The sequence below is a fragment of the Lichenostomus cassidix genome, chromosome 3 (genome assembly GCF_008360975.1).
Source record: "Lichenostomus cassidix isolate B80296 chromosome 3, HeHo_3.0, whole genome shotgun sequence".
Classification (NCBI taxonomy): domain Eukaryota; kingdom Metazoa; phylum Chordata; class Aves; order Passeriformes; family Meliphagidae; genus Lichenostomus; species Lichenostomus cassidix.
In genome coordinates this window covers 6,402,713-6,428,874 of record NC_139483.1, presented here as the reverse complement: position 1 = coordinate 6,428,874, position 26,162 = coordinate 6,402,713, and the positions used below count along the sequence as shown (strand labels likewise).

At 39.7% G+C, this 26,162-nt stretch overlaps 1 long non-coding RNA gene across 3 annotated transcripts in view; it reads right to left on the bottom strand.

Moving 5' to 3' along the window:
* The window catches only part of LOC146438945 (uncharacterized), a 438,604-nt gene that overhangs the window by 124,988 nt on the left and 287,454 nt on the right, over positions 1-26,162 (bottom strand). For all 3 annotated transcript variants that reach the window (XR_014850582.1, XR_014850584.1, XR_014850583.1), the window contains exon 3: positions 18,556-18,668. This is a non-coding gene — a long non-coding RNA (uncharacterized LOC146438945). The remainder of the gene's footprint in view (positions 1-18,555; positions 18,669-26,162) is intronic.

Genomic DNA, 26,162 nt, shown 5'->3' with positions numbered 1-26,162 from the left:
ACCATATGATGCATCTTGAGCACCAAACACTTTCCAATTAGCTGCAGGCAGCACCGTGGGCTTGTCACCTGCCTCTTGTGAAAGGTGGTGACCGACTGGCAGAAAGGGAACTCAAATAACAGTTCTGGGAGCAGAACTTGCTTTTCTTTTTGTTCCTGGAACCTCAGTGCAAACCATCAGTCTTACTGCAAGGAGTCTCTTGCTATATATCCACTTACCCTGGCTGGATAGGAGCTCTGTTGTGAAAGCTTTAAATTGGGGAAGGTGAGGAAAAAGAGTCTCTTTTCAGTGAGCTGCATAAATCCATCTCCCTCTCCTCTCTTTTTATTTTGGGGGGGAAAATGAATAAGGTTGTCACACCTGCCAGTACCTGCACCTCTATTTCCTAATCAAGTCCACTCCTCTGCACCACAGCTGACACATTTGTAGCCTTAACAGACCTGTGAACGCTGTGTTAGAGCACCAGTGCTGGGTATCACTGGACATCCGAGGTCAGAGTTAGGCATTTGTTCCCACACCCTGTGGGAGGGCTCTCAGCAGAACACTTGGAAATAGCGAGGCTTTGAAAATAAATCTGTATGTTAAACAAAGACAGCCAGAGACGGAAACAAAGGGGTAGGAATAAATTGTTGATTGCTAACTTGCTAAAAGGCTCACCATGAAGTGCTTCAGCAGTCAGTATTAGGACTGGGGATGTTTAATATATTCATTAGCGTTCTGGAAAAGAGAGGGGAAGGTGACAAAATTTGCACAGGGCGCAAAAATATTTAGGTTACTCGTGATTACAAAAGATTAGAAAAGCTAGACAGATGCGCAGCATGAAGACAGATGAAATCCACTGTTCATAAATGCAAGGTAATGCATATTTGAATGAATAATTTTCAGAACTCATGCACAAGGCTAGGTTGTAAATTAACCAACCACTTGGGAAAAAGAGAGGGAGGAGAAAACCTGTGCCACTCTGGACAGCTCAATGAGAAAGCTGAGGAATTGGGAGCAGCAGTCAAAAAAAGTAAATATGTTGTTGGACTGTATAAAAAACAGGACAGGAATTAATACTAAATTACCACATCACTGAATAACTGGACAGTGTGTCTGAAATGCTGTGCTAAGCTACAATCAACTCACCCAGAAAAACCATAAAGCTGAAATAGGAAGGGGCAAGAAAAATGATTAGTGGCAGAAGAAAGGACTGTGAAGATTGGGGCTGCTTAGTTTATTGACAACAAATAAAAAGGGGACATGAGAGAGTTAATGAAAGTTAGAGAGAAGGTCAATTTCCTGGTCCTAGTGTCCTCTCCTCCTAATGAAACAATGCTGGAAAACAACATCTTTAAAAACCAATAAGGGAAATATTATTTTACACAGTTCATAATTAACCTATGGAACTGATTGCCACAAGATAGCCTTCTGGCTAAGGACTTAATATGATATAAAATAGTTTAATTTAGATGCTTATGTGAATAATGAGGACATCCCAGCTAGGATTAAGATAAATATCTCAGAAAGGCTGAAACCCCTAATGCTTTGTGACAGAAATGAACCATGGGCTGATGGAGGTTGGAGAGAAACATCCTCTTTGGGCAACAAAATATGTCTGTGTCTTCCCTTGAGCAATTTGGTACTGAGTATTCCCAAAAGCTGGATTTGGGGCTGGATAGACTGACAGTCTCACCAGGCATGTCTAAAGCAAAATCCATTTGTGCTGACCTGAAGTTGGCACCTCCACTGTCCTCACCGAAGCCAGAATTTCAGGCTTGAATTTTGGGAACAGGGCTGTTTGCTGTGGTAGCAAGGGGGGGAAAAGTTTGGATATGACACTGAGAGATTTTGAGCAAAATAGTACCAAATGTAATGCACAATTGAGAGTGGGGGAAAGGGTGTTTTCTACTTTATGCCACCAAACCTGTCCAGGTTCCCTAATTTGTTTACCATGCTCATTTTGTTTAGTGCATGAGAGCATCCTGTTAACACAGAAGTACAAATAAAGCTCTATAATCTGCTAAGATGTCAGAATTTCAATGCATCTATCCCAACATCTGTGAGCAAAAAAGAGGAAAAAAATTTAAAAATTATAAAAGAAAAGCTATTGCAATGTGAATCCCTCTGAATGGAACCTGATCTCTTAGGTACATTTGCAAAATGGGATCTAGAGCTTTGTAGCAGCTTTCTGTAGAAATTACTTTGTTCAAAATATGGCGCACTGAAGTACAAACAGGTTTTTCCCCCCCTTACAGATACCAGTTAAGGGAATGCCTGTGATAGAGACCAAAATCTGATTCAATGATTATTATGTAAACAGAATTTGACTTGCTCTTCTTTTGTGCTTATCGCCAAGATACAATCTGGCACAGCAGTTTTGTTTGATAGACAGCCCTGGCCTATGCTTGTCAACTAGCCAATATAAAATAACGTTATTACTGTATAATCTTGAATTAGGCTGTGAAATATTTCAATTGTGTGACACACATGATGGGAAGATTTTAGAGTTCTCACATGTTTACATAATTAGCACTGCATATTTGTTAAATTAAGGTATCACTATCACCTTTATTACCATATCCCTCCTCCTCCACTGCAGTGTCTGTGTCTTGTGTAACCTCACATGTCTTAACTTTTCAAAGGCAACAGAAAAAGGAGCCTGCATCTCTGTGAGGATTCTCCTACTTCTGTGCAATTCTAATAAAAGGTATCAGAATACCCACCCTTTCTCACAGCGCTTCAAAAAAATAGCTGCTGAGGTGCAACTCAAGTAAGGAAAAGAAAGCACAAGAGGGAAATGGCCTCAAAGACCTGACTTCAGGTGTATTTAATCCTTCCACTACTGGTTTAAAAGTATTAAGTAGCCATAGGCTATCCCTGGGTAGAAAGACAGTTCAGTGACATCCCTTTTGTAAATATGTAGCTGTTCAGCCTCCTCCTAAACTCCACATTGAAGTCTGCTGCTTTTTCAGATTAATTCAGTTTGAATACTGCTGACTGTCTGTCACTACAGTCATATGTCACTGGTAGCAGCTCAGAAAGCCTAACCCCCTTCTCTAATGTCATTGCACACAATTCATTTTTAAATGTGGTGTAATAGTTTAGGAATACCAGTAAAACAGTGAGGGGGGGGAAAGGCATTTTCAGTTTAAAGGGTGTGTAAGGCAGTTTATAACACTGTATTAGATGAGCCAAGCATGTTTCCTTGAGAGGGGCACATATGGTGCAGGTGAGGCAAAAATATAGTTCTAATAATTATCAAGATTGTTAGTGGTAGTTTCGAACCACAGAATTACCAATTTTGCTATTTAACAGGGAGGTCTTTCTTAAAGATCTAGGTACTGACTAGAACAAAACCACCTAAATCCCTTCCCCAGAATAACCACAAGCACAAATTCTGTTTATCCCACCAGGTTTAGCTCAGGATACTCCAACTCCAGCCATGAGTCACAGAGAAGGTCACAAAGGTTTGGCTGTGGGGCTCTGATCAAGACCTGCTTCTACGGAGACACCCTTGGCTCTCAATTTACACTCTTAAAATACTGGAGACATGGACATAAAATGAAATCTGGACATGTTGTGCCCCCAGCTGTGCTCACCATCTTTCCCCCTTCAGCTTCACTCATGTCAAGGAGGTGATGAAATAAATGGCAGAATTAGGCCCTGCCAGACAGGCCCACCACCCTCACAAAACAGGCTTGCTCAGTTCAAAACAAACATGCAGCACAAACAGTAACCTCACCAAAGAGCTTCTTAAATGTTGGCTGATCTTTCCCAAAACTTCAGCTTTCTGGCTTTCTGATTTAATTCCAAGTGCAATAATAAACACACTACTCTGTTTACAGCTCCATAAATAGTGCCTTGTGTTTTCTGAAACAATGCAGCTCTGGGCTGTCTCTGCGATCGTTTATTTTATATCATCCTTAAGTTGCCATTTATTTACATTTCTGGAAACAGCTACCCCATGAAACAAATGGCCTGTTTTGTTAAGTCATGGTCAAGGATGTTTCCTTCAACTTATCACATCTAGAAATGCCACAGACAGAAATGCTTTCAGGCTATTTGCTAAGAAAACTAACATAAGCTCCTTATCAGAAAATATTACATTTCCCTGAAAGGTGAACTGTTCTGTCAGTTTTTCAGGCCATGTGAAATTCCTTCTCTGCTCTGACAGGTCACTGAACAGAAGTTGATGGCACACAGTGGTTGCCCAGGACGCCAGGCTGAGCCTTCAGCCACACATGGCTGCAGGTAGTGGCACAGATGCAGGAAGCCGTTCCCTGACACATCCAACCCGGGGGGCATATTCTGGGCTGGGGGCTATTGTGGCTTGCTTGGGGTTGGTTCAGGACTTTCCCCCTCCCTTTCACTCTTCTTCTGAGGATGCCTCCATAAACAAGGCAGACGCAGTGTGCCAGCCTCTTCTGCTCACATCCCAGGAGTGGCAGCCAGAGCTGGCTCCTTCGAGGCCTCACGAATCCTCCTCTGTTCAAACTCACAAGAAGAAACCAGAAGAGGAGCTACATCTCTGTTTCTGGATTTTAGAATGTTCTCTGATTTTTTCATCCTACTAAACCCAAACTATTGATAGCCACAAACTGACAATTCTAAGTTCAAGGGGCGACATGAGAGTTTAGGCAGCGTAGCTGCTTTCCTCAACCAAAGCAGCTGATTTCCAGATACAGTTCCCTTTGCTGCTCTTGCTCCTCAGAGCTGAGGAACAGCTGCACCAGGATCAACACTATACCTGCTTTGCTTTATGCATATTTACATTAAGCTTATGAACCTTCAGGAAACACTGTCCATAATGAAGGTGAAAGCTCCAGTTGGCAAAATACTCTGATTTTGTGGCATTTTAGAAACAGCAGCAGAGGAAGCTGCCCTGCTAAATCCCGATGCACTGGCACACACAGCTGTGTGACAACACACAACACACAGGCACAACTGATTTAAGCAGGTTTCGCTTGTGTGCTGGCAGAGATCTGCCAGATGCAAGATTCAAGAGACGGACACGCCATGGACATTAATAGACAAGGAGAAATCCAAAGGAACAACTGGGGAGACAACTTTTTTTCCCCCCCACAGAAACTACTGGTTTTAATCTTTTCAATCTGATTTTTGTTTTTCTTTCTGTCTATTCAAGTTCAAAACTCATTCATTCTGTTTTCAGGAGAGTATTTTCACTGTGTGATGATGAGGGGCAGTAGTAGATAAAGTTTGAAATAAAAGCTTTACTAGCTGCCATCCTTTGGTTTGTTTGTGACTTTCCCTACCCTGCCCTTTCTGCCAGGTGTTATCCACACACTGTTTCAGATTTACTGCTGGAGAGCAGCAGCACGACTGGGCATCGTTATATTCCCTCCTCTCTGTGTTATCACCAGCTGATCTTATCTATTTATTACAATTTAGAAAGACATAGATGGCCTTATGCTCCAGCCCCACTCCAGAAGGAGTGCCCATTAAAACACCCATCATTTTCCTAGCAGCCTCCTCCTCCTCTGCAGATGGAGGAAAGGCAGCCCTGTGACAGGAACTGTCATGGATCTAGTGCATTCCAGGCTGACAAATTCCAAAATCACAGACAACTCATGTTTAAATAGGCCCCTCATTTTACTTGCTGGGGCTCAGCAGTATCAGAGAGACCTTGTCTAGGTCACAGACAACAGAGGAGAGGCAATTTTGCAGTTTTGTTAAAATTTTCCTTCTTTTATCACCCATCCCTATTTGAGGAGAGCAACAAACACTCTGTATTATCAGCATAAATGTCCATTGCAAAATGGGAATTAAAGAGGCTAGTGTTTATAGCAGCACTGCTATTTGATGCCAAAAATAAATCTGATGTTTCTATTCAGGAATAGGAAATAACACTCTGAACAGGCAAGTCACTCCCCAATGGACTTTCTTTGAATTTTATCCAAAGGCTATTTCCTTTTCCTAAATGTGGGAAATACTTCCTGTCTGTGAAGCAGCACAACCCAAATGCTGAGCAGAAAATTACTAAAACAAACAAAAAGAAAACAAATGAAAGGACCTTTGTTCCGGAAAGAAATGGCACCAGCTATGCTCAGGAAGCATAAAGAAACCCAACGGATGAGAGAATAGACAAATCCTAAATAGGTTTCATGTAAGATGATTAAAAGTGCTTCCTTTGCTGTATATTTGGCAACACATGAAATCTGAGTCAGAGATATATCCCTTTCCTTCAGTGCTGCTGCTTGCACTTCATGAATAAGTAAATGATTAAGAACACTTCAGATTTGGCATTATCAGACACATTACCTGGCTCGTGTTGTTTTAATCACACCTCCAGCTCTGACCAGTGCAGGGGTTCTCTGTGCCCTCAAGCTTGGCTCAGCTCCAGCGAGGCACAAGAGGCACTTCAGAGTCCCCAAACTCCAGGCAGCACCTGATCTGTATGGATTTATAGCCCCCCACCTTCAACCGAGACATTCCTCACTCAATTCCAAGCTGGATCCATCTACACTCACCACCCCAGGGCTTGTTTGTTCTTGTTGTCTGCATGTACAGTACAGCACCAGTGATCCCAATTTTCCAATCTAGGAAACCTGGGAATTTCCAAAAAGGCTCACAGAAGTTCCCATACATGGGTGTATATCATGGATGAAAAAATACCTTTTTACAACATCTATAAAACTGTGATTATAATAAATGTCTGCTTAATTAATACATCAGGACATAAAGCCATTTATTCTCCTCTCATTTGCTATCATTCTCCCTGTTCAGATTTAATAAAGCAAAAAGGTTGCTCAGATGCCAAACGGTAAAAATAATAAAAATACATTTATCATTGATATGAAAAGCAGAAATGCCTGGCAGTACTCCTGGCACAGAGAACACAGCCAAATTTTCTTAACTGAAATCCAAATAACAATTCACCAAAAAAATCTTCAAAACATACCAGGAAATATATATGATGTGATAGATAAAGCAGTCTGAGAAATGCACAGAGCACAGCAAAACAGGTGCCCAGAATAACCATTATTACAATATGCACACTGAGGAGGGGGAAAAGGGGCAGAGAGAGAAAAAGAGAGAGAGAGGAAAAAAGCTTTCAAAATGGTTAAATTCATGAGGGCTACAGAGCCTCAAATTGAAATTATCTCACTCTGCACTGATAAATAAAGTGGCTCTGGTACCTAAATCATGACACTAACTATACGTTTCGATTTTTTTAAGTAGTGATTAGGTGGATACTCAGGGGAACCTACTAGCCTTCACAGAGATAACAGACTCAACTTAATATCAACTTAAAAAGAGACTTGAATTCTAACCAATCTCATGTAATGAATTGAAATTCTATAGCTTTCAGAGAAAAAAAAAAAAGATAAAAAAGCGATGTGGCTCCATTCTCTAACTTGCTGTCAGGAAATATAATTTGTGCTCTCGGTGATTCACCTAGCTCATATGCAGCATGCAAATTTATTTCCCTAATAATCAGACCTGGAGATTGCCCAAGAGGATTAATAGCATCATTCCTTATGACCGCCAGGATATTATGCACCTCTGACATGGAAAAATTGTGTTAGTTCTACAGAGAAAACGCAAGGATATTTGTCCTGCTAGACAATATAATAGGCTGGTGCATCATCAGATTACAATGTCATTTCAAAAACCTTGAATACAAATAATGTACAGTGGGGGAAATGTTGGTACAACCTCCCTTAATTCAGTAGCCTTGAATTCACATGTATTTTTTTTGCCTGTGGTTTTTTTATTCCTTTCCCCATTATAGTCTGTAGAACACTGCTAGGAAAAGGCAAAGGTATTTTATATTAAACCCATCTCTTTTTGTTTGTTCTTATGTTATTCTTTGAGAATAGCCTATATGGACACTGCAGGATAAAATAACATAAAATCCACGGCTTCCAGTTTTTCAAAGAGCTGAATACACCCACAGCCCCAGTACACTGTATTCCATATGTGAATACAGAGCAATTTATTTGCACAATTGCTTAATTTTGATTCGCAAGTCAAAGCAACGTGTTCTGCGGGCTCTGGTATTCACACAGGAAGAATTTTAATTTTTCAAATCTTTTTTAAACGAGTTGGTCAGGAAATTTTCTAAAAAAAAAAAAAAAAAAAGGAATGTTTCCCGCTGTACTTTAGACCAAAGAACACTGCCTTAGAGACAAGACAAAATTTCATTATTATGCGCATGGGAGCAATAAGATTAGCTCCTATTGCTGCCCCTAAGGTGGAGCAGCAGGAGGAACCAATGGGACGATGCTAATGTGTATGTTAATAGTATTCTCCTCGAAGAAGTTGGGATAATTAAACATGTACCATCTCTTTAAGACAGAACTGCACACATTTTCTTCGGATGGGTGTTTACAAGATTTCCAATTTCAGGTCACAGCCATTCCTGAGATTGCTTAAGAAAGAGATGGGAATAACTTATCTTATTCATGTATTCAAAGAACCTTATAAAATGTGCAAAACATAACAGTTTTAAGGGGCAAAACATGCATCTTGCCTTGACAGACCTGCTTTGTTATGTGTAGTGTTGTACACTGACCTAATATATTGAACATTTTAAGCTAATATACCTTGTAGGAACCAGCCTTTAATGTGATGGATTTTATAGTATCTCATTAGGGTGTGTTTATATAACCTGATACTAAACACATTTTCAGATTCATGTTCCTTATTAAAATTGTGAGCTGTATTGATTTTTAGTTGAACAGCAGAGACATTTTAATATTAGGAAAGGCTGCTCTGAAGTTATTTTCACAGATCACAACTACTGTGACACAACAGTGCACATATCTCTCATCTTTCTTTACAGCCTCAATTAGTAGAATCAGGATGTGTTACCCCACCTGCTTTTCTATTGGTTGAGCAATTCTCTGCCTCCATTTAGAACGCCAAAATGCATTTTTATTCATTGCTTTGGGGGGGTGTTATTTTTAAATATACATTCGTGACAAGCCCCCAAACAGTATTTATATTTTTCCTTCTAAAGAACCGTGTGTTTTTAAAAACAAAATACCTTAATGCATCTGCTTTTCAAGTTTCCATAACAAACTGAGCAGCTAGAGCAATGTTTACTCTAATACAGCACACACAAAAACTTACCATTCCGAGCAATGTACAAAAAATAATGACTTTCACATCCTAATGTCTCCATTTTGTAAACCAGTCTTCAAAGGTAAATCTAATGCCAGCAATAAATAGACTGGCTCCAATATTTCTCTGAGGAGTCACGGGGAAATAATGATCTTTGAGGCACTGTAAATAGTTTAAATTATTGGAAGGTCCTTGTAAGAAATGAAATACGAGGATTAAAAAAAAATAAACTCGGTTTCTCTATTGTGAAGTTAGGGCATTTGGAGGTAGCCCAAATTTTAAATGCAAATATTTAGAGAGAGAAATTATTGCTTCTGAGACAAGCAAATCATACACTTATACCTGACTCTTATTGATTTAATGAACTAGTTGTTAATAGAACACTGCTTAGAGAAACCAAAAACAGCCGTGGAAGAGTAAGTGTTCCTTACATTCCTGCAGTTTTAAAATCAACCTCTAAGTCTTCAGCAGGGAAAAGGCTGGAAATTAAATTGCAGCACATAGGAACCACCAGATTTAATACAGCCCCTTGTGCACTTGCCATTTAACTACACCTGTTACTTGTGCTACAGCACCACAGAAGCAGTTCAGGAGTCTCCAGTAATTGCTATATCTGGCCTAGGAAATTTTAGGTCTGAACTGGGTCTCGGAAAGCAGATTTCCCTTAATTTTGCCCCTGGCATGCTATTCATTATTAAACATTAAAGTTGTGTCAATTACTTACTTCCATAGTTGATTATTATCCTGGTTATTCTACCAGCTAATCAACTCTTCTCTAACACATGTCTAGCAGTGACTTTGAATTGACGTACAGAATATAATTATTTGTGCAAATTTCTTTTGTTTCTTGTTAACCACTGAAATTGGTTAATTACTTTAATCCCCACAACCCCTCAAAAAGAAGGTATCTTGATTTACCAATTTATTTTTAATCAATATTAGGCTGAGCTTTGAAAGTTGACTATTCAGCCAGTGTAAGAGGAAAAAATGTATTTTCCACATGTCCTTTAAAGCAGGCTGAAAACACCTTCATGTGAAAGACTTTGGTAGCTTTATCAGATCCAAGGCTCTTCCGTTCGAGGTGTAATTATTTTACCATTATTACAAGCAAGGCTTTTAACAGAACAGTCATTCCCTCTATTTAAGCAGTAAGTTTTATAATTTATTACAGCTCTTTGGTCATCAACTCGCTATACAAACAGTCGGTCACCAGTGACCAATTACATTAAGGTTAAGCAACATAACTTTAAATTAGAAATAAGCTAATGTATCTTCATCAAGGGCCTGCTGTGTTTTCAGTGCTGTTTATGAGATGATACTAAATGTGGATATGGAGCACGCTCACTGGGACCAATTCCTATCGGCCTGAAAATGGAAAAGTCTTGAGCCTGCTCAGGTCCAGAGCTAATTAATGGGATAACATCTGCTTTACGCATTCTGCTGGAGTAATTTCTATCAACTTCACTGGGAAGATGCATGGGAAACTATCAGAGAAATAAGTATCTATGCTGAACCATATTAATCTGTAGTGAGCCTGGAAATGGGAATTTCAATTCTCCTATTATCCTAGGGATGGGCAGAGGGGGAGGATGAGGGCACAGGGCTTGTTTCTCAGCTGATCCAATTTCTGTGTTTGTAACAGATTGAGTTCTGTTTGCATGCACACACTTGCACACACACAGCGACTGCACGGGGCTGGCTTTGTCTCTGGGCTGGGGGGATTTTAAAGGACATGGCAGCAGCTGAAGATGACAACACTCCTCATGCAACAACCAGTTTTTTACAGGAAGATGGTTATATGGTTTTATTGCATTACTTGAATGCTAAAGAAAAAATACACTACCTTAGAACAGGCTGCAAAAGTGATAAGACACTTACTTTGTTTTATCAGCCCGTGGACAAGGGGCAGGGGTGTGAAGGGCCAAGCACCTACTCTGATCTGAGATTTAAATAAATATGACATGATGGGAACACTGGCCACCATCAAAAAAAAAAAAGCCAAAACAAAACCCCAAATCAAGTCACCTTCTACTGAAACCCCCTCGACTTCCAAATTCAGGCACCCCCTTACCTGAATTTTATCACTTTGTCCAAAAATTACTGGGCAATTTTAACTACAGCAAGCTACTTAAAACTGCATTTTGCTCGTGAGTTTTTCCTGGTGAAGTCCTGTAGGGCACAGAATCTGACTGCTGAGGAGAGACATTACATTTTATGCATGTATGCTTTTGTCTGCCTGTGCCTACAGATATGTAAAATGTATGAAATTATTGCCCTTTTAAAAATGTGTATACTGGAAACACACATATATGTTTCTACAAAGCACATATATACTTAAAAACATCGACAAATATTCACAATTGTATGTGTATGCTCAGAGAGAAAAAGCCAAAACAGAAACAGGTAAATGTCTGAGTTTAGAGTGGCAAAACCAGAAAGAATCAAATTGTTTTCTTTATATTACTATTATTATTGCCTAAGCTAAGATTTACAGGTTTAATTCTTTCAAGCTAATGCGTACCAATGAATTGCATAGAACAAAAAAGAAGGGAGGTCCTTGCAATAAAAAAATTACATTAACAGTCATTCACCTTTACCTAAGAGGTTAGGTGTTCATATGTCAACTCTATGGAATATTTCTGTAATTTGTTTCCCATTGTCTACAGTGTATACGTATTTGTTTGCTGCAAGGTATTGAAACATTCAGGCTATTGGGAATTAAATGCTTATTTGACTAACAATGCTTATGTGTAAATTAATGGTATAAAACAGGGAGTTTTTAACAGGGTGTCATTCACTTTTATTTAAGGGGATACTACAGAGACAAGGTTCAAGGTCTTCCAAAGAACTCTGACTTCCTGAGTTTAGGGGGAAATACTACTATCTACCTGACATTAACTATCTTATATAACTGTGTAAATTATTGACACGAAGCAGTGTCTGCTTTTGTGACATGCAAATGACAACTACCCAGCTCTTCAGGAAGGAACAGTGCAAAGCCAGAGTGGCTTTATTTTGAACTTTCGTGTGTGCAGGTGTCTGTGGGGAGGGAGCTTTGCAAGTCAAGGAATTGGATTTAAAGACTCACATATTGCAAAATTCCTCTGCGATCCATCACATTTGAGAGCAGAAAACACATTTGATTTTTAATTTGCTTAAGCATGCAAGATGGCCCACTTCAGCAGCGTTGCAATTTTCTGATTTGTGGGCAGGATTCACAGACAGCACACGGCTACTGTTCTTTTCCTTTCTCCTGGAACTGTGCCATGAGGCACCACGGTTGTAACAGGGGTGAATCCTCAATTCTGTTTGTCTCTCTCTCCCCTCCCAATGTTATTTGAACCCTTATTTTCCTTGAGGGGCTCATTCAGCTGTCCTAATATGTATACAGTGATAATATAGTCATACGCATAATAAAAAAAGAGCTTCAAAATTATAGTCAGCTTAGTAATAATGCAGTGCTGTGCTGGAGTGATTGGCAACTGTTGATCCAATTATATAACTGGTGGCTTCTTAAAATTCAGGGATATGAGACTGATATATAATGTGCTGTAAAGTGTAAAAGAACTGGACAGGAAATAAGGCGGGTTGAATTTTTTCGTGCTTTGATCAAATTAGAACCAGGTTGATGAAAGGAAATGCCTTGGGTTCTCTGCTTGAAGTTTTGTGTTATACAAAAGGCTCTTGAAATGATCAATTTTGCACATGTCAGTCAGTAAGTTTAGAGAGAACCAGTGCTTGCGTGTGCCAGGGAGTCTCTGCCACAGCTCCCTCCAAAGCTACCCTGTGCTGGACACGAGGTTTAACTGAGCTGATGCTCCAAAACAGGAGCGAAGAGCCCAAGAAGGGACGATCACAAATCACAGCAATACCCCAAGTTTGCAGGTTTGTTTTTCAGGTTTCTGCACAGCGCTTTGACTCAAGAAACACAGATCAGGAAAGACAGAAAAGGGTCATCTGGTGAATCCCTCAGAAATAAATGCAGGATTATCTTTGCTGCTGTTCTTTTAAGCATTTATCTGGCTAACTCACTAACTAGCTTTCATCCATTGTAACCCTCTGCCTGTCCCCTGCTTTTAAAACAGCCACTATTATTTATGAAGTGCTGTAGATGTGCAGTGAGAAGCACAGGGACTTTTTGCTCTTATTTTTCCTTGAGGACAACTTAAAAGGAGAGAAAAAAGCGTGTATGAAAAGGCACCTTGCAGGTAAGGCTGTGGTTCTTCTGTCGCTTGGTCTGTCTCTGAAGAATGACTCCATAGTGGTTAGGCCTGTATGAGACACAACCTCTCTGGTACTTTTCTGGGATCAATCCCTCTGTACTATGTGCTGCTCAATGTAGCGATTTAAATCCCACCGTTTCAGTCTTAATGCATTACCATTTCAGCACTCCTCAAATACATCCTGGAAATCTGCCTCTTCCTCGTAATTCTTATCCCCCAAATCAGGCACCGTGTAACATTTGAAGTGAGGCACCTGAGTCTAGTACACATCCATACCTCTGCCAAAAATATAGTACAGTGATTTACTGATAAATACACTTAAGGTGGAGGAAAGATGAGGGCAGGGAAAAAAATATTAACTTCCTGAGCCAGGGACCAACAAAATCCCTTGTGACACTCACTGCAGCAGGGAAGAGGGAGAACTACTGAAGGAGCCACCTGCTAAATTCCTGTTGCCCCCAGGATAATACCTGCATGGAAACTCTTTTGTTTTGGCATAATTCCCTGCACAAGGCACGCCTCCAGAATGCAGGGCTTCCAGAAATAATATCCCAGGACGGGGAGCAGCAAGCAGCCGGGGCAGTAACCTTCACCCAGGCCTTTCAATTCAGTTTTGTGTGAATTACCGCAAATTGCGGTGGGTGTTTGTGTTGGATGCAGAGCAGGGGAATAGCTGCCCATTTCCCCACCAAAGCAGCTCTTTGGGAGTTGATTGGTGTTCCCCAGGAACAGAAACACAGCAGCATTGGAAATGACAGGACAGCACAGTGCAATTTCACTAAGAAGGATGTTAGGTGAATAATATTTTTTTGAGTTTCAAGACAGAAGTTGGAGAAGCTCTTTACAATTTGCATGTGTGATGCTGCTCCACTGTAGCAGCAGACACTCCCGAGAGCACAGGCTAACAAGGAATAATTGATCATGGAGAATGCTCCTCCAGGCTCCCTGCCCAGGGCCCACTGACCCACTGCAGCACCAGGCCGTGTTTGCTCATCCCTGGAGCACCACAAGACGTTCCAGGGAATGGCACCGGGTTTAGAGCCTCACTCCCAGAAAACCCACTACATCACAACAACTTATGTTATGAAAACATCCAAACAGGGTAGAATGAACGTACTTTAAATAATAGCTTATTTAAATTATTTTCCCTAACGTTTTTCTTCCCCCCCACCTTTGTTTTTGTTAGCTCACACTTAATATTATTCCACGACACCAATGCTGGGGATGAAATTGAAAGCTATATTCTTCTAAATGTGTTCCCAACATTCCATTTTTTACAGAGCTGCCAGGGGCTATTCTGCATTCCCACAACGGCTACAAATGTAACATATTGTTTTGCAATAAAAATTAGCTATAAAAGTGTGAAAAATGCCAGAGATCCAAATGTGAGAAACAAGAGAAGGGGGTACGGCTTTCGCACCCTTTTAGTGGACATTTTATTTATTTTTCAAATGGAGTAGACATATTTATAGCTACTGTATTTCAATTATCTCTAATTTCACACATTTTATGCAGATTCCAAGCATTTTAATTGCAAATGAGAAGGAAACTTATTTTTAAAAGTGGAGCAACACAACATTTCAGATCTCAATTTTAATTCCAAATTTATCCACATCACTGTTTAAAACTTTTAAAACCTCATTTACACTGTGACTTAAAATTAGGTGTGATTTCAAACAAAAACAAAAAAGACCTCCATACCTATGACTTAGAGTGCCTGAAACCTCTCTCACACATTCTTAAATCTTTTCTTTTTGAATCAAAATTTTTAGGTAGGAAAGTTTGGGAAGCTGAAATGACATTATTAATCGGTGACACATTATTTCAACAAGAGCCAGTAATTTAATAGTATTGTCCATAACTGATGAAAATTAATACATTACCCGCCCTATTTTCTCTTTCTGTCTCCGTGACTCCAATAACCCAGGGCATGGGTTATTAGCTCAATCCCTGCTCAGCCGTCACTCAATGGGAAATTCTTCCAAGGGGATAAACCACAGCTCAGCCTTTGGCTGGATAAAAATTCCCGCTGTACACTAAAAGCATTCGTGACAAATGCCGCTCTTTTCCAAGTGGTATTCCCGGTAGCTTACTCCTATGGAACACTAATAAGCTAAATAAAATGTTTGTGACAAATTCAAAACCACTTGAACCCGTGCTGTCTTAAGCAGGGATGGTTTTCCAAATGATCCTAGAGCTCCAAATTAACCTAACAGGTTTAAAATCACGCATGTGCCTATGGAGCCTTCTAAGCTGAGAATCCACTGCTTGACTTCTCACTATCCAATGGAAAAGATCTTTAAAAGTTCCAACTACTTACTGAAAGGCATTAAATAATTGTATTATAAATGGAAATTTACTGTCTGGAGCATGTGGAGTTTTTCTCTGCTTTCTTTCTATTTGGTAATTTATTTAAATGCATTCAAAAATGCATTCAGAAAATGAGACATAGCACTTTGGTTAAGACATCTGTATTTCAAACCAACATCTTCAGAACTGTGAGAAGCTCTGTTAATAGTCTTTTTATTTGATTAGGGTAATCTGCTGCTGTGCTGTCTTAATCTTTATCCACTACCTTTTAACCAATCAATATTTTAGGGTTATAGATTTGGAAGGTAGGTGATAATTTTGTAGATAAACTCTCTAGGCACTGCTGACATGGTATGGTTGCATATTTAATATCTTTTCTGAGGATTCACAACTCGAGCAATGTAAGAATTTGCCCAGGGTAAAAAAAAAAAAAGTTAAACCTTAAATTTTCAAAGCTGTGTGCAGGGATTTGGCCACCTGCCTCCTATTAATGTCAATGAAAATTTAGAGGTAAGAAAAGCAATGTCTTTTCCCTCAGATCATTCCTGCTTTGAAAGGAACCAGAGAACAAGAGAGAGGAAATTAAAAGCAACTTCGTACCACAGGCGGACACCAGCAAGGCCTGATGGTGAGGCAGGAACGGTACAGAGGCAAAACATTTGTTCACTAAATGAATGAGCATCTCCACACATATCAAAAAAGCCAGGTACGAAAAGTTCAGAAGGAAAAAAATTAGATTTTCTGGTTTTAAAATGTCATTAAAATATATCTTTTTTAATTTTGCTCAGCTGAAATTATCTGTTGCTTACGATATTAATTTTGCTGCAGATAAAATTAGTTGTCAGACCTCTGTTTATGGCCTAATTACCTTTTCTAAGGGGAAAAAAAAAAAAGGCCATGCGAAATAAAAGGAAGAACAATAAAATGCAGTAATCTACTTTCCAGCAAGAGGGATTCCCAGTGATGTGTTACCTGCATGGACTTCACTAGTGCCATGCACGTGCTTCATACACATAAAATCAGATACACTTGGGCGGTTTTACCAATCTGGGCAGTGGCAGATTCTGTCTGCCCTCATTTCCATGCCTGCAGACAGGCAGGACAGGTCAAATCACCCTCAATTATTTCTAGAAAACTGGGAATCTGGTAATGATTTGAGCTCCTTATCATAAGGAAACAAGCCAGGAAAACTGATGACATCATCTTGAAAAAAAGGGCACTATAAATTACTAATTTCTTGTTGAAATGTTTGTCCACTTTGCTTCCAGTTTTGAAAAAGGTAAATGGATTTTTCATTGGTTAGAAATGGGAGCCAGGAGTGCCACTGCAAAACATCATAAAGAAGGCTTGTAAAGACAGAGCCTTGTGTTACACATGTCAGAAACCAGCATGTTTTTGTTGCTTTTCCATCCAATTCTTCAGCACGGAGGAAGAATGACAAATACAGAATATTTTTAAATAATACTTTACATTATATTAAGCTCAAAATTGAAATTAATTTGTACAGCATTCCTGTTAATCGAGTGGCAGACACAATGCCACCTAAATTGCAGCTCTACCTGGCACAGGTAGCATGGCACAGACAGAAGATGAGCAAGCCTGGCCTCAGACAGAGGCTGCCCTTTGAAGTGTTCTGAGCAGCACTGCCATGAGATCTGCCCAGCTGCATTTTGGAATATATTTGACAAACAAAAAAATTTGTATCTGTGTTCATTTCACAAGATATAAATGTCTCTTTCGTGGTAGGAGAAATCCTGCTCCTGGGAAGTGATCCTAATCTAATCTGACACCCAGTATTTGTAACCGTACTTTAGTGTCCCAGCCTATTTACAGTGTTTACATAAAACCCCCCGAAATCTCCACATTCCCTGAAAAGTTAATCCAGTACAAATATTGACTGGCTGTCAATTGAGCATTATTGACTTGCTCCGGGACTGTGCTTTATTGCCTTAACTGATGAAACTTGTTTTCTTTGCTAAACTTAATTTCTTTTAGGCCCCCTTTGGATGAAATGCCATTTATGAGACTGCTCCTCTTCCTCTCACTGCCATGGGGCCACCTCTTGCACTCAAATGAAATGGTGGCACAGCCTCAAACTTTGCACAAGGAAGGCAACAAACCCTCTCTGTATTCTACAAAAAGGACCTGACCCAACACCAGTCCTATCCCCTGTAAACATCTGGTCCACACCAGCTCCAACACAGCAATTTCCTCATTTGCTTGTACAGACAAGTGTCTCCAGCAAGCTGGAAAGGTCTGTGAAGCCTTCAAATGGGGTCTGTGGAAAGCAGACTGATTAGCAGGAGCTGAAATTCTCACTCTGGCAGTCTATAACCTTCACTGGGACGTGGTGGCAGCACTTTTTTTTTTAAGGAATTCTAAAATTCTATAAGCTAAAAACCTTGGATGTCTTGCATGTCTTTATCAGGAATAGTACAAATCAGCTTGTCCAGAAGCCAAAGTTCATGAAACACACACACTCATCATGTTTTGAACACCCAAGAAAACATTATTTATCATTTCATTTTTTTTTTTAACTATAGTCTCCAGATACAGCAAAACAGAAACCAAAAATAGCAACTTTCACAACATTCCCTGATTCTGCAACAAATTCCATCAAACGTTCTAAGTTCTGATCCCCAGGTCAAGTGAGACTGACAATAAATCTTAGGAAGGATTTGATATCGTTAAGCTGCAAAACCCAAAAATCCATTACAAAAGATTTATCAGAACGTATAAAGAATGAACCCAAAATGTTTCAGTCAGTGTGGGCAAGGACAAAGGGGTGGAATGGCAGACAGGAGAGGACGGGTAGATCTTGAATGACCAAAGCCACTTAGAAAGCAGTATTTCTCTCTCAAAACAATGTTTAAGAAGGAATTTGCCCAGAAAATGCAGTTTATACAGATAGGGAGGGTTTGTTTGTGAAGGAATGCACCAGAGCAGCACTTACAGTTTGCAGAGCTCCATCAGCTTCTCCACACGGGGCTGCTCTTTGAGCCCTGCTCAGCTCCAGGGCAGGATTTGGTGCCATCATCTGCTCCTTCCTCTGTTCTCATCAGCTGCCTGGAGAGAGGGGCAAAGAGAGGAAAAAGCGGGGATGTGTCACATTGCAACACCTTCATTTAATATTCTTTATAACTTTTTATGTCTGGCTCAGGTGAGGAGACAGTCCAGTTCTTTTAATCAAACATTCTCAGATCATCCTTTTAGGAACCGGACAAAGTCACAACAGTTTTGCTCTCAATTTGCCAAACGCATGAGCAAATTTATTCCTGCCTAGGTTTTTTTTTTGTTTGCTTGTTTGTTTTGTTTTTGTGGGTTTTTTTTTTTTGGGGGGGGGTGGTTTTGTTTTGGTTTTTGTTGGGATTTTTAAATTTTTTTTTACCCCATATAAGTAATTTTTTCTACAAGACTTCCCCTCCTTTTAAATAAAAGGCTTCTTCCGAACATTTGAAAAATGGAAAAATCCACTCTGTAACATTAGCTATGCCAAGAATGTACCTGCTCTCTGTTAATATTTTCATTAGTTTATAAGTTTTGGGGGTGGCTTGGCATAAAAACAAAAACAAAAAAACCCCAAGTCATCACGGATTTTAACTTTTTTTTAATAAAATGGGGCTGATGATTAATAAGATTTCTTTTTCTTTTTTATCATTCAAATCCTGTGAATGTATTTAAGGTGTCTAGGCCAGTTAAGTCTCCATGCACAAAGTTATAGCAGAGTCAAAAAGCCCCTAGGATCAAGGCTACAGGGGACCCCAGATGCATTTGAACCAACCACAATCACACCACCAGCATGAGGTGCAAAAAGTGCCAAAACACGACAAAAACACTGACAGTCCATATGTTTAAAAGCCTGGATTTTACTGTTGCCCAAAATCCTTCTCTCCCCACATCCCTGTACATAATAAAAATAATAATAATCATCATCATCAAAAATAAGTTCTCAAGATCAACTAGTCAGTGGTATCTAAAGAGAAAAGAAGAAGACAGGCTTAGGAAACCAAATTCTTGTAATAAATAATATATGATGAGTTGAGGAGGTGAACTGACAAAGTGGTGTACCTCTAATCTCTCCCCTGCAAGAGAAGAGCTGAATCACTCACACAACATTTTCCTCTGAGCATGTTAGGGGTTGCTCCTCCACTCCAGTTTCTCAAGCAGTATCATGCTCTACTCATTTACCAGCCTGACTAAGCTACATGACAGCAGCAGAGTCAGTTTTCACCTGCAATTTTACAGCATAGGAGTAAAACTTTAGAACATTCTCCTATTAGGATATAATTGATTATTTCAGGGTAGGTTTGAATTGGAGATGAGAGTCAAGCCACTGTAGCCCTGCTGGGCACCAAGGACCACCTCACTCAGGATTTCCAGTTATTCCTTTATTCCGTACTTGAAATGACACCTCCACCTAAACAACAATTTTAAATAACAAATTACACCAGAAAAAAAAAATCCCGCAGCGTGCAAAGATGCCAGGCACATAAAGAAAATTAACTGGCCCATATTTCTGAGCAATAAAATCAATGTCACCTTTTTATACCTTCAGCCCCCCTTGTCTAATGCCCCTCAACAGATTCCTACCAGTGTAGTTCAAATATTTTAGGAAAGGCAGAGGTAAAGCCCATGAGCAAGGACTTCCCACCTTCCACCAGTCCCATTCTTCTCTACTGAGGGCACATCCCTTCAGTTTTCCTCTCTTAGCTTTGCCACCTGGGAAAAAAGTGTCCCTACAACATTCTGGACCTAAAAGCAAAGGAGTGCACCAGCTTTTGTGAAAAAATATATACCTTCCAAGCAATAATTTTTGAAGGAGGGAATGATTTTTTATGTGGCACATGACACAGGAATTTGTTTAGTTGGTCCAGGAAAGAATATCAACTTTAAAGGTAAGGGGAAAAAAAGGAAGAAAGGAAGAAAAAAAATACAGTGTTTAGTCAGTGATAAAGCAGTAGATTTCAGATTCCAAATTAGTTATTTTTGACATTAGTTATTCTAGTATTGCAGAGATTTTTCAACTATGCAACAATCCCCAGGAACAACTGTGCCCACAATTATGTCTAAATGGAGCTGTTACTGGTCAGGAGCTCCGAGGACCACACTGACACAGCTGAGACTCATAATCCAAGTCAAACACACACAAGTAGGAGCACTGAGAAAGTCTAAGAAGAGTATTAAGGGATTAAGAAAATTCTAGAAAAAAGCCGTGGCAATGGCAAATACAAGTAATTGGTTTTCAAAGTTTGACTTTTCCTCAGTGGTGTTAGGGACAACCCCAGACAGAATGTAGAAATGAGAATATATTTTGAAAAATATTTACTTGCAGCCCAGTACTTTTGCATTAAAATCAACTCGCCTCCCAAATCCTTTTTCTTCTACACCACATCCCACACTCATGTTTACCTTTTCTCATTGCTGCTACATATTTTCCCCTACTGAAGTCCTTTTCTTTTCTCACCCCAATGAGAGTGGGTGCCAAATATGTGGCTGATTTGGCCTTCCCAGTGCAGAGCAGGGGGAAAAGGAGGCATCACTGCAACGACTGACAGCTATTGCTGCTGGCAGAGGCAGGAAATGCAGCTGGATTTTAAAATTATTTTAAAAAAAGGAAAAAAAGGCAGGAGAGGAAAAGGGGGGAAGACACCATTTTTTCAGCCTAGCTATTTGAGAGATAATTGCTGTAATTTTGTCTCTCCTCAATCTTCTCACTAGGCAAGCTCACCAAGGAAGGCAGATTTCTAGTTTTTAAAAGTGGTATAATTCACACTTTTCTAGAAGAAGTTTGATTAGTTTGAAATTTACACTTGACCATTACAAAATTCTAGGACAACCACAAAATGAAGGGAAAAAAAAAGGGAAAAAAATCAAAGAAAGAGAAACAGACAAAAAAAAAAGCAAACAAAACCCCCAAACAAAAAAACAAACAAAAAATAATCAACCCCCATCCCCACTGCTGGAGAAAAGGGAAAAAAATATTTTCACTTTGTCTGGCACATAGTTTTAATGTTTTTTAAACTGCTCTGTATTTCCACAGTTTCAAATATTTCTGAAATATGGAATTTGCATTTTCTAGGTGGGGAACGCTGCCAAAGTTGTTAATCCCAGGCAGATGTAAAGTTGCACCACTATATTGTGATGTGGCTCCTTAAAAACAACCTAAAAGGATAAAAAAAAAAAAAAACCCACAACAGAACAACCACCCAACAACCACCACAAATATTCACCAACCCATATGGTCAATAATTGCTGTTTAATAATCCTCCTATTACAAACCTAAAAAGCAGCAGCCAGAATTACCAGTAGAGTATTAATAAACAGGAATGAGTTAATAGTGCATAAAGACCTTCTAGTGGAACAGTGGGGGAGTTGAATATTCTTTTCTTAAGTCAGCTGTAAGTAATTACTACATGGTGTGCTTCTGACTATTACCATAACAGAGCAATTGGACGTGAAGAATGGATAATAGTATGGACATGGAGGTATTTTTAGAATATCAGCAATGAGGCAGGTAAATGCCCTACCCAGGCACAAACCTTTAAATAAGTTGAAATAACTTTTCCTAATGACTCTTAGCCTGGACAGATTTCAGAAAAGATCAATCTAATACATTATTAAAGTAACTTTATAAAGACATGTCTGTGATATGTAAATAAGGGAAACAGAAAAAAAAAAAAATCCAGACATTCAGCAAGCAGGCAGCACTGCCAGTAAGTGCATAATCACTGGTTTCTTTTAGAGCAGTGCCTTCCTCTGTCTGAACGTGGACCATGCTCCACTCGTCCCCATTGGCTGCTCCAGTGAAAACTCCAACATTCCAACAGGAAGGGGAAGTGATTGTAGGAGTTGTGGGGTTTGGACAAATGAGGTCATCCTCACTGATTCAACGATGCATCTCATTTGTTTTAAAGTATTGTTGTGGGAGCATTCAGGGAGATGCAAATCTGTGTTTGTGGGACCATCCGTCCAGTTCTGCAGCCATGGGCAAGTGCAGGAGGAGATTTTGTCCATCCACACAACAGATGCTGCCATATAAAACCAGCCTGAGCCTTGATTCAGAGAACAGTAATTTTAAAAATGCGCTGAAACGTAATTTAAGGAGTATTTTGAATTTTTCAGGCTACAGGTCTTTCTCCTGCTATGTTGCTACACAGGGCAGATGTTGATTTTTCAATTTGCAGGTTTGTTAAGCATCATGGAATGTTTTGATTCTCAATCAAGAATATTCTTCCCAAGTGGTTGCAAAGTCCTATGCCCGAAAATAAATGCATGTCCTTTTTGTTTCTTAGCAGCGCTTGTTCTGCATTCAATAGAAGCAGAAAAATAAAACAGATAACATGATGCTATTTATTGGACCAATATGTACATTTTAAGTCTCAGGCTCTCAGAATGCAATGTATTTGCAGGTTATTGTCTACAAACACAGTTTTTATAAGACAAGAGGCAGTTTAATTTACAGGGTGTCATAACAACAGTTCTATTCAGAAAATTCTGCACTGCAAGCTGTGATGTCCTCAGTGTTGTGTCCATCCACTGATGTGCCCCTATATTGGTCAGCTCCCAATCACCTTACCAAAGCAACAGCCCCTGCACTGATAACATTAATGGTGAACAGTCTGTGCACACACAAGCAATTTTGGGAAGAGGGAATGTTTCTCATTTGCATGCACATCAACAGACAGGATTAAATAATTTTGGCTCCCCTAAGACAGAGATTGAGATGCTGAGTTTCCCTCAGTATTTTCTGTGTTCAACAGCAGTTTATGACTAATCTGTTGCAATGTCATTGGTATCAGTCCTGGATTTCTGTGCAACAATCAGATTCAACCACAAATCACATTGTGCCAGATCCACCTCTGCATAAAGTTGCTGACTTGAGGGCATTTTATGAAGATGGGTTTGGCCCTTTGCAGTCTTCTGCCCCATTAAATCTGAAGATTATGTGTTGTTCTTAGTCATTCCACTGTTATCATAATGGAGAGCTGGTGTTATAATGCGGGTCAAACAAACAGCTAATTGTTCTTGGGCATGGCTTGAGCAAAAACAGAATGGAGAGGCTGGAGACATTAATAATAGTACTTGGTGCAATTATAATAGATAGCTTCTATCAGAGGATTTAACATCACTTTGCGAGCCTTGCAAGCGCATTGCTAAGTGTTTTTGATACTCCCATTTGAAAGTGAGACCATCATCTTAAGACCAGGCTCATACATTTAGATACTGGAGCAGGGAGGATTTAAACAATCAAGAAAACTATACAGGGCAAAAGGCAAGCCTTGGAAAGTCAACCCAGAATCAAAGTTTGTGAGGATGTTTTTAAACAAATGAGCTAATTAAAAAGAAAATAAGCAAGTGAAAGAATAAAATCAAAATACAGATAGACTACAGTTTGGGGGGTTGGTTTTGTTTTGTTGGAGTTTGGTGGTTTCTTGTCCCCTCAGTTGAAACAACTCATTTGCTACATTGGCACAGAGAAGCTCTTGTGAGTGGTTGGAGGTATCCAGTCAAGACCAAGACCCAGCACACTGCAGGAGCAAACCTTCCAAGTGTAAGGAGTTTCAAGCAAAGGAGTGACTCCTTACATGCCTGGAAAGACTTTTGTCGATTTCTGGTACTGCAGACACATTCACACTTATGCACACATTCATTAGAATAATAAACAACAATACCTCAGGCTATATATACTGTATGGAAAAAAATCTATGGAGAGCTAGAGACTTACAGCCTTAAATAGGCAAAGTTTAGAGTGGGTGAGAAGAGTCACAAAAATACAGCCAAAGTCAAGGTCACCCAAACTGACTCAAACTGATTATGTGCAGAACAAATCTGCAGCTCTGGAGCTGACACAGGAAGGAGAGGGATGGGGGATCACCTGGCAACATATGAAAAATAAGGTGACTTAACACTGCTGGAAGAGTTTCACCACACGAGAAAACACCACAAAAACTGATCTAAGAAACTGTCAGCCAGGAGTGAAAGCACAGAGTGCATGAGAGCAGGGTGGTTGCAAAGACAAATGTTTTTATCTTTTGGTGGGTAACACTGCAAAAATATTATTGCCCAAGCTCCCTGCACCTTTCCATTCCCCAGTCACATTGTTCAGAGGTCTTTCTATAAAGACCAGGAGGGATGTAGTCAGCAAAAAGAAGACAACAGAGGCATTAGCACTTGTCTAGGACATTTGAGGTATTTATGGAGAATAGAATTCAATTGTCTAAATTATCAGCCCTAGGGAAATTGTTTTGGAGTTCTTGTTCAAGCTGTTACTCAGGATGTATTTTGTCCTTCAGAACAACCTGAAGCCTGTCCTGCTGTGCGAATTCTTTGAAAAAAAGATAATGGATTATTTTAAATTTTTTCTTCAGGAAGACTAGGTGTATTTTAAAGTTTTCCAATGTGGCACACTGGCCTTACATATTCCAGCTTAAAACAAAGTGGAATGACTGAATTAGTAGTCATAAGCAAAAATATTCAGGTTAACATAACACAGTCTCATTATACAGTTCTATAACTTCCAGAAGAGCCCACAAGTCATCTGACACCAACTTGGATATCTCTTGAGAAAGTACTGAGCATATTCCAACCTCCCTCAGTGATGAGCTCAGTGCTAAGGTGTTTAAGGTCCATGATTATGCATCATTTGCTCAAAATGGCCTATTTTTGCTTCCATGCTCTTGAATGAGATAGTAAAATGGAACACTTTTTCAAAAAATCAGAACTGAATCACTCATGCATGGCTGCAATCATTATTTGTATTTCACTGGTATCTCAAGATCTCAGGCAAAAGTGGGACAATGGTCTTGGAACAGGGATTAAGAGACATCCCCTTCCCCAAAGACCTTGCACTTGGAGAAGAGACACGTGCATAGGTGGAACTCTGTGGCATCCTTACCTGACACCATAGAGAGAGATCAATTTATCTGAGCCTTTTTAAAGAACTTCAGAGATTGAAACAGTTGTTAACTGTTAACTGGCCAACTGGGCTTTGGACAAACAGCAAGAGCCACCATACACTGCAACAGTTCCCAGCTGCCAATTGGGAATGCCAAAACCACCACAACTTTTAAAAGGGTATTGCTCTCCCACTTCAAATAAGTTTTTCATCTTTTAGTAAAAACATGCTAGCTGGGAATTCATCACATAAAATTGCTGTTCATCTCTCACACTGCACTGCTGTAGTGTGTGTGCTGTGACATGAGTCCAACTCCTGATTTCACACAGCATCACTCATTAACAGAACAAAGCTGACACCAGCCTGCTTTATTGGAACAACACCCAGGCTTTGTTTTACTCCCTCACACTGACAGGATAACCTGGAAGTACTTCCACCTTTCTGTTTTTTGGAGGTTTTTTTTTCTTTTTCTGTTTTCCCTTCAGCTGCTGCAAACATGCACTGCATTTTGCCATTCTGTCGTGCCATTTTTACTCTCCCACCACCCTTCTTTTCTTCTCCCACCCAATTTATCCTTCACAATTACGTATTCCCTTAAGATCCTTTCTTATTAGGTTTCTTAGTTATCCCTAATGGGCCATCCACTTGCAGGTACCACTATCTGC